The sequence below is a fragment of the Thermobia domestica genome, chromosome 14 (genome assembly GCF_964235325.1).
Source record: "Thermobia domestica chromosome 14, izTheDome1.hap1.1, whole genome shotgun sequence".
In the NCBI taxonomy this organism is placed as follows: domain Eukaryota; kingdom Metazoa; phylum Arthropoda; class Insecta; order Zygentoma; family Lepismatidae; genus Thermobia; species Thermobia domestica.
The window spans coordinates 164,754,048-164,763,723 of NC_137467.1; the positions used below are offsets into that span (position 1 = coordinate 164,754,048).

The 9,676-nt window shown below is 35.7% G+C and overlaps 1 long non-coding RNA gene across 1 annotated transcript; it reads right to left on the minus strand.

Annotated features, from left to right (window-relative positions):
• Window positions 1–136: 136 nt before the first annotated feature.
• LOC145670740 (uncharacterized) lies at window positions 137–8,966 on the minus strand. The gene is made up of 3 exons (XR_014128407.1): window positions 8,876–8,966; window positions 5,135–5,231; window positions 137–246 (listed from the first exon to the last, which is right to left on the minus strand). It is a non-coding gene; the product is annotated as an uncharacterized LOC145670740 (long non-coding RNA).
• Window positions 8,967–9,676: the final 710 nt, after the last annotated feature.

Here is a 9,676-nt window from a genome sequence, read left to right on the forward strand (position 1 = left end):
CAAGTTAAATTAGATTTTTAAAACATCCAAGTGCAAAAATGTTTATATACTCTATTAACCGTAACTTGGTGCAACTCCGCTGTAATTTTATGGAAATAGTAGGTATTACAACATTGATAACAACTGAGTATATATATCTATACATTTATTTCTTATTAAGTATAAAAAGTAATCTACAAGATGGTTGTAGTTTTTTTCTTTTAATTTACTTTCTCCGATAATTCCTTGGCCTTAGTCCTCTGCATCCTGTAAAGATAAGTTTTAAAAGTAATACAGTAAGTGCAGACACTAAATCAATCTATTTAAACTAAATCACAGTAATATTCTTAGCATAGTTTGAGATTAAGAATTTAAATATGCTGCATCCAAATTATACATGCCATACCATTTTCTCCAGAAACAAAGCTAAAAAGACTATCATTTAAGCTCAATAAATCACCACCATCAGCATCTCTGAAATAAGATTTCTTAGGGTATTGAATCAATTCCAGTAAGAGTATTTAAATTAGCAATTTGAAAACGAGGCTGACTTTTTATCGACAGGTGGCAATCCTGTGCAAACGTGTGTTGAAAACACGGGTAGAATATCTCATGAGTAAATGATACTAAATGCACTGACCTTGAATGACATTGACAAGTGTGGGTTTAAGTACACGTAAAACTGAGTTATTACAACGGGAGTAAATATATGAGCACGCTTGTTCACCCCGTGCTCATTCGTACGGACAGTGAAGGATGAGAATAAACTGAAGACTGGATGCAGTAAGAACTATGAGAAGTGAATTTGGTAGAGAAATTGAGGTGAATGTTTACGGATGATCGAAACACTACACTTCAAATGCCTTCTGAAAAGTTCGAAATGAAGACGAAAGCTGTGAGGCAACGCATAACGAAGAAAAATCTAGCACAAATGGAAGTTTTATGTTACCTAAGCTAGGGGAAGTGGGTTGAAAGTAAGAAACAATATTCTGAGAAGCAAACAAGCTGAAAAAAGATTTATTTTTGTGGCATGAACAACCAATAAAAAACGTTGCCTTTTCCATATTATCAATTGTACATAACTGGCTGATCTCTACCACGTTATGCAAGACAGTGGCGGCCGGTGGATTGTGGTTTCGGGTGTTGCAGTACGAACGATAAGAGACAGAAGATATAAAGTTGACTTTAATCAGCAGAACTTTAGATGCAAATGCTATGTGACATGTTAAATTACTGTTTTAAAAAATAAAAAATGCAGAACATTTAATCCGATTAATCACCTTAATTAACTAGTAAGTTTATTCTCCTCTCTTTGATTGGAGCAAATCTGTCTAATATATGCTGGTTGAACTCTAGTATTCTTATTATCAGGTCTTTTTCGATGGAAAGCAGAACCAATGGTGATAACCTTTCTTGGGACATTCAATTCCTTGAAAGTATCAATTCTTTCTCATGTGGAAAAAAACTTTTCTTTTGCTGACGCCATAGGTACAGTTAATATTAATTTCAGAAGCTTTGTAGATTCACTAAATACTTTTTCTAGATTATTGCGAACGATTCATTCTAGCAAACTCAGTCCCTGACAGTGATCCGAATTCCTCTTCAGCGTTGACTGAAGAGAGTTCGTAGCAGAGATTAGTGTTATAAAAAAATGTACATTGAACACACTTTATTCACAGTTTATCCAGGAAAATTTAAAATAAATTGAGGAAATGTATCTGGTGCAAACAACACTACTGCCATAAGATACCCTGTGAATTTAAACTGGATTTCTTTTTTCGAACACTCTCCTGAATTGCCCTTTGCTTGTTTTGTCTAAGCCTTAATTGAAAATTTTTCCTCAGTTGAAAGCTGCTCAATGTTTTTTGTAAGTTATTTACAGAAGTCATGGTATACAATTCATTCAGAATTTGTAGGTTATTTACAGAATCAAAGCACACACAATAAAATTAAACCTAATAATTAAAAACCAAAACAGCTGATAGAAAATAGGTACTGGTATATGAATTCCGAATGTCACATATTCATACATCAACATACACACATGTGCGTAAAAGAAAAAAAAAAACTACATTCCAAATCATCCGTCTTGGTTGTTACGCAATGCACGATGAAGACAATATACTTCCACATGAGGCGAAATAATGCTTACCAATGTGATATGTTCTGGAAAGGAAACCTCGAAACCCGCCAGATGAAGGATCAGCATGTAACTGAAGCCAAAAATCGAAGAACATCAAAACAAACAGCACTGCCAGTTCTACACCCAGAAATGTTAACTGGGAGGGGTCCAAAGTATTTGAGGGAAAAAATGAAATGAAATCTTTAAGTTTTACGTCCCACGGTTATGCCGGTTAGGCTAAAGGAGACGGTGATGATGAGTAATGAATGAAATGGTAGAATGAAGAAAGTGAGAGGAAACGGGAGAACCCCAAGAAAACCCACGAGCACGATGTTTATTCACCACAAAGTCCACACGGCGCAAGTTGGGATCGAACCAGTGACCCCAAGCACCGGAGGTGAACGCTCTACCACTGAGCCACCGCGCCCCCAGTATTTGAGGGAGGTCCAATAAGTCTATATAATATGGAACCTGTCTTATACCGCACCCGAAAAAACGATAATAATTCTTACTTAGTGTCATCTATATTTTTAGAAAAACTGATAGAACGATTATTTTCATAAGAAAAGAAGAGTACATGATGAGGCGTAAAATAAAATATTTAGCCTACATCAATCGTTTCTCTGTTAAAGTATAGTTCGTTAAGAAAGTCTACCAATGTTAGTCAAGTTTCGAAATTTTTGGGAGGTCCGGACCCGGTGGCCCCACTCGTGGCTACGCCCCTGAGCATTGCTAACTAGTCCCAAATTCAATGTGGCGTTCCCCATCATACAGTTTTATGTGTAAATTATCAAGAGTATAAAATATACTTATTTTATAAAAGAAATATGTTTATACTAAAATACTATCCACAAATATGTTTATACTAAAATACTATCCACTAAAATACTATCCTTTGGTGGGAAGCGATTCTACACACTGACTTATTAATATTTGATTCACAAATTACTCTAGAAGAAGCCTTCATTATCAATATAAGCTAAGAATTAACTTGTAAATGCGGGTCTAGTTTCATTTGTTTTCTCCTCTACTAGATATTTTCTTTCTTATTTTGTAATTCTGCAATCACTTTTTTTAATTGTCATTATATTGATTTGCTTCAGTATGGTCCCGTAATTTAAAAATATGAATGCATAAAAAAATCCATTTGTCAATTGCTAGTGAAAAAAATCAGAAATCTTATTTAGCGTGAAAAACCTCGTTCACTGAAAACCGTGCTGTGTTGCAGAAGCACTGCAACGACCAATCTCTAACTTCTGAGATAGGGGAAAGGAGACTTAACATTTGCTCCAATTGCCGCGCTGAAGGAATCTGGTCGTTGTATGCTCGCTGCAACACAATATAAATTAGAGAGTCTGTAACGAATTATTTTTCGCTTTTTAAAACGGATTAACGGAACGGACAGTCACAGAAGTAAAAAAAATATGTTATTTAAAGTGTATATATGCAAGTATTAAAAAGTATTATTTCTGTTCTTTACTACTATTGATAATATTTTTTTTTTCTTGAAATACTTTGGTCGTTGCGCAACGCTGCAACACTAACATTAGCCGCCACTGATGCAAGATAGGCAGAAGTATATACAGTAGTGCACTCTGTATTCCTCTCTGCGAGCGGCCGAGGATGGTTTAGAGTACGAAATGCAAATAAGTTACGTATCTGCCCTTGAAATTATATTCATTTCCATACAAATTAAACGTTATGGGGGTTCAGATCCGACGGATTTCCTGTCAGTGTGTCCCTGACTTATATGATCACACAGTGAAACAAGTTTATAAATCTTAATGCTATCAAGTACAATGGCATTATTAATAAATTTATTTAGATATTCATATTTCAAGTCATGTTACTAGATACTGAGACACTGGAAGACTAAGTACTTCTTAAAATTTAACCCAAAATATGCAAAAACACCGTGGCAAATTTGTGTAAGAAAAAAACATCCTATATCCTAGATAAGCGATCGGCAAAATCCATATTCTCTGTCTGGGTGCCTGCAAATCGCATAGTGCAATGACGGGACATCGGATTATCCTCCTTCCTAACTCAGCGTTGCAATCCTGACGTATTTTTTTTAACTAACATAATGTAAATTTTGAATTTAAACATTACTAGTAACGGGACAATACTAGTAAGATTCTTAAGAAACATTTCTTTTACTATCAATGAATCAATTTCTTTTTATCATCAGGTGGTACAGCGTTCCACATAAATATCGCAACTCTATAATAGTACAATACTTTATTTTATGCATTTGAAATCAATATTTCGCTGGTTACCTGCCTATCAGGCGTTAGTTTAAGGTTAGACTGATTATGTAGCAACCTGCAGAACATTGATTTCAAATCTGTTGCATAAGATAAAATCTTAAGACTGTAGTCGAGTTGCGATATTTATGTTGAACACTGTACAAGACGAAAAAAAATGAAATATTCCTCTCTTTTCCGTCGATATTAACCTTTAAAAAAAAAAAGAAAAATAGTCTGTTTGTGTCATATATAACTTACTAAAAAAGTCTAAAAATTTCTAATAGTTTGTAAAATACATAATCGTTTTCGCACAATAAGAAAAAAGTTTTAAAGATCATGAAATCTCAAACACCCCCGAATGGCCCAGTTTTGTTCTAGTGTCCCCTTTGGAGATGAGAACGCCGCTGGGGAGCGTTAATATACACGTTGAGAATAGGTGCGTATAAATTATAGAGAATAAAGTTGAAAGAATGACTACGTCAAAGGATTCTTTTTTAACTGCTTATAAATTACCTACGAGAGCAAACACATTTTACACTCCGTTAGCTACTCGCACATACTTCAAGTTAAATGCACAGTTCCACACCTTCTTGCCCCCTAGCTCCGAAGTATGCAAAAATGTCCGCCCTGCTGCCGACTTCTGATGTAGATCATAGTGAGAATTTAAAGCTTGGAGACCACTTGTTAACCGTTCTTATTTTGAAAACTGCTGCAAAATTGTATGTAAATGTTAAAATAAAGGCTTACGAATACATGAAAACCAAACATCAGAGGTGATACGTACCTTCGTGACCTTCTTGTTTTGGCGTGGTGCAGCCAATCGCTTATCGCTTCCCTGATTTGCTCCTCCGAACACTCAGGATATAATTTCTTTGCTGATGCTAGAAAAAAATGTACATTTGACTATGTTGATATATATGAAATTATACATTCATTAGTAAACTTAAATCCTAAAATAAGAACATCAAAAGTGAGAAAGAGAAACCCTAACAACAATTTTGGTATGCAATCCTTTTCCGTCTGAATGATACTTGCTGAGAGACTTACTTGGTAATGAGATACTTGGTAATGAGATGATATTTGCTGTATTTACGAGAGTATAATACTTCACGCAATTTTTATACGGAACAGATAAAGAAAAACTATTTCGCATACAGCGTACAGAGAAGTTTATGCTCCGATCCCCCCCCCCCTCCCACTGCCTCTCTGTATTGAAGATTGCTGAAATTGGTTTAACATAAATGCCAAGGTAGACGACAATGAGCCCTGTAAGAAGAAAATTTACTTCGGGTCACAGAGTGACTTCAGTCGCGTCTAACCCGCCCTACTATTACTACTACTATTTCTTCTACTAATTTCGAGAACAGAACATAACAAACCCTGCGGGGTTTCTGACCCGCCCTACTACTAGCGACCCAAAGTAAAGAGATACCATAAGTTTTCTAACCCTCTTCCCTCGCAGCAGGGTTGGCAAAAACCATGTTTTTTATTGAAAAAGAAAAACAGGTTTTTTGGTTTAAACCCGATTTTTTTGTTTAAATAATTTACTCTATGTATTTATATTAGATATGGACAGAAATTAGTTTGTTTTGCCTTGGTGTTATTATTCAACAACAAGGTTATGCTGGTAGGGGTCACATAAGCTTAAAGCCGAATCCAAACCGCTTCTCGGCTTACATCCAAGAGAAATTGTCCATTTGGACACGAAACCGGGGCTAATTGGTCACAAATGTGATTGCCGACTCACTCACGAAGGACTCTTGATAAAAAATACGTTGTACTGATCTTTACATAGGCCTGCTTGTTAATAGCTATAAATGTCAAGAGTTATTTCAGAAGGACTAAAAGACAAACAGTTATACAAGTAAAAGCATTATACAGAATTATATATATAAATCGGGAAACTCCCGCGTTAGCCATTGGGAAAATCCTGTTATTTAAATGCATTTGTGTGTAAAATTTGAAGGTCAACGTATCATAATCACTACGCTAAAACTGAGGTATTAAATTAAAAATTGGGTATCTAGATATTCAATAAAATTAAAACAAAGTGAAATCCAAGCTGATGTTGGAAGCTACGTAGGCAGTTGATAAATTTTGCCAATTTCTATCAATATGTTTAAGCAACCTTGGCTTCTTTATAAAACAAGTAGAAATATATAATTTGGTTTCATTTCATATGTTTAGGCTTAAATTCCTTATGAAATACCAACGTTATCACGGAGAAGACTTTCGCTTAAAGAGACACCTCGAATTGCTACTTGGTTTACACTTGAAAGATGGGTTCGACCGAGAATTGAACACGGGACCCCTCGATCAAAAGGTGAAGTGTAGATAAATGTAATGCGGATGGTTTGATATGTGGAAACGTCACCATGAAGTTCACATGATTCAAACATTTTTCGTTTTTTTTTTGGAGCGGGGGGGGTTAAACCAGTTGGTTTTTTTTTTTTTTAAAAAAAACAGCTGGTTTAAACCAGCCAACCCTGCCTCGCAGAGTTATATTTTGTGAAGTAAGTCACAGTGGAGATGTTACATGTGTGACCTACAGTAAAGAGTTGCCCTTAAGCCATATCCTGAATCAATTCGAGCTATATTCAGATATTCTTTTTAAATATTGCATGTTGCAGTAAGGTCTTCAAATGGTTGTATGGGTTCACTCGAGCAGACCGTTCTACCGAAAACAAAATTTATAGGTAAAATACGATGTGAAATACTTTTCGTAAAAGAAGCAGAGTGTAAATATAAGTAATTTCTGTCAGTGGATTATCATATTGAAATACATTTTCAATGGTAGTGAACGTATTCTACATGTAACTATTTACTGAAGCGGAAGAATACAAGAATGCGAAGAAGGTGAATATAAACGTCGGTAATGTTCCGTTCGTGTTAGCAATGGACGACTGCGATAGATGTAATGTAAGCATACGATTTTATTACGAAGAATTGTGTGATAAAGAGCGTCGTATTGTAGTTTTTCAAGCGTCATGGTGCGTTGAAACCTACAATCAACTGTGCGAAGTGTAGAAAAGTAAAAATTCAGAGCAGACGAATTTCTTCTCGCAGCAGACCATTTGTACGCGGGAAAGCAGTGAAGCCATTTTGAAGTTAAGAATTACTACCATTATATAAGTGCTTTTGAAGGTAAAAATTATTGCAGATATTATATGTATGTTTCCACTATCCTCGTTTATGCGTATGCCCTTTTTGTTGACCCGCCTGATCCCTACGGACGCACCCCTTTGCTCCGCTCGGCCCTCCTGCTGCGCTCCTGCCCTGATTCGGTTAGATAGCATTCGTGCCTTTAAGTGGCCACCTAGACAAGTTGGTTCGTGGTTTATGCACTAGCTCCTCATTTAGTGCATGTTCTGCAAAAAGAAACCGGAAAATGCAATAAATGCGTGTAAATTTGGTAGAACCGTTTGCTCGAGTAATGCCTTTATACCTTTCTTAAAAGATGGCTCAAGAAAAATACATGCATACTATCAGGTTCTATTTTAACTATTACCCCTAATTCCCATTTTGGATTTGGTAATGATACTAGCATATCTTGCTTGTGATTGTAAATTATCTCGGAGGTTCTGCCGTTGGCACACTACCTCCTTTCAAATGTAGGGTTATGTATGCATAATTTATTTCATGTTAAAGGGACTACGTGATAATGACTCTTGCAGACCTTTCTTTAAAGAGATGCAAATCATGACAGTGCCTTCAATGTATATCCATAGCTGTCTCATGTATATTAAAGAAAACTTGGAAAATATCAGTACCCGAAATAAAAAAAATGAAATGAAATCTTTAAGTTTTACGTCCCACGTTTATGCCAGTTAGGCTAAAGGAGACGGTGATGATGAGAAATAGTGGAATGAAGAAAGTAGGAGGAAACGGGAGAACCCCGAGAAAACCCACGCACATGGTGTTTGTCCACCACAAAGTTCACTTGGCGGGGGCTGGGATCGAACCCGGGACCCCAAGCACCAGAGGTGAACGCTCTACCACTGAGCCACCGCGGCCCTACCCGAAATAAAATTCATTGCTATAACACAAGATACGGAGATGACCTCGATACACCATATTTCAGGTTAAGTAAAACACAAAAGAGTTATAAATACACTGCGATGAAGATGTATAATCTTCTATCTACAGAAATTCGTGGTATGTGTAATAGAAACTGAGAAACACTGTAAATATTGGCTTATTCAAACAGCTGTGTAAGTGTTTTAGAATTTGAGAAAGAATTAAAAAATAAAAAGTGACTAGCTATATACCTATATATTCAATGTATATATTTTGTATACTCTCTTGACGTTATCTATTGCAACAAATGTTGTTTAACGACAATAAAAATGTTCTATTCTATTCTATTCATCTGTCCCCTCCAAAAACATAAAATGTCAACTAATAAATACTGCTTGTGAAGAACAGGATGCATATGTATACGGCAACATTAACGCCTGTTTTATTATTTAAACTGGTGTTTTATTAAATTTTACAAATTCACACTAAAATTAATTTCATCCCTCACCTGATTATAATATAATGTTGAATTCTTCGCCTTCAATCACATGGAACAAACACCACACCACAGCTCGTACCCAACAACACAAGTGAGCGCGCATGGCTAATACACAGCTCCAACCAGTGCGCATGCGCGATTCAAAATTTTAAAAAAAATAACGAATACAGAAAAATAAATTTTACTTGCAAACAATAATAATCTTATTAAGATTATTATATTTACATATATTTTTGTATGTATATAATCAGACACATGTCTATTCCGATCTCACGTCATTTATTACATCAAAGCGAACACTGCACATTCTTTATGCTACTGAGAGAGCCTATTTATAGCGTGTAGATTTATCTGATTGAATATTTATTCGAATGTACTTAAGCCTTCGAAAAATGCAGGTTACATTATATTGTTTATTTAGAATGAGTAATATAATAATTTTTAAAACAATTGAACTTTCAATTAAAAATACTATAGCCATATTTAATGTCGTAAATATTAGGAGAATGAAACTAAATACACTTGCACGGTATTATGAATGTGTCATACACATGTGCAGTAGCTGTGCAAATGCACATGTGCACACAACGGCTTAAGGGTTATTTAAATGTGTGCTTCATCCACGCAACTCCACTTGTGCACATGCACGGCTTATGCACGTGCGCTCCGCGCAAATGCACATGTGTACATAACGGCTTAAGCACAGGCTATATAAATGTGTGCTTCATCCATGCTAATGCACATGTGCACATTCACTTCTTAATCACGGGTTATGTGCGTGTGCATCATCCACACAACTGCACATATGCA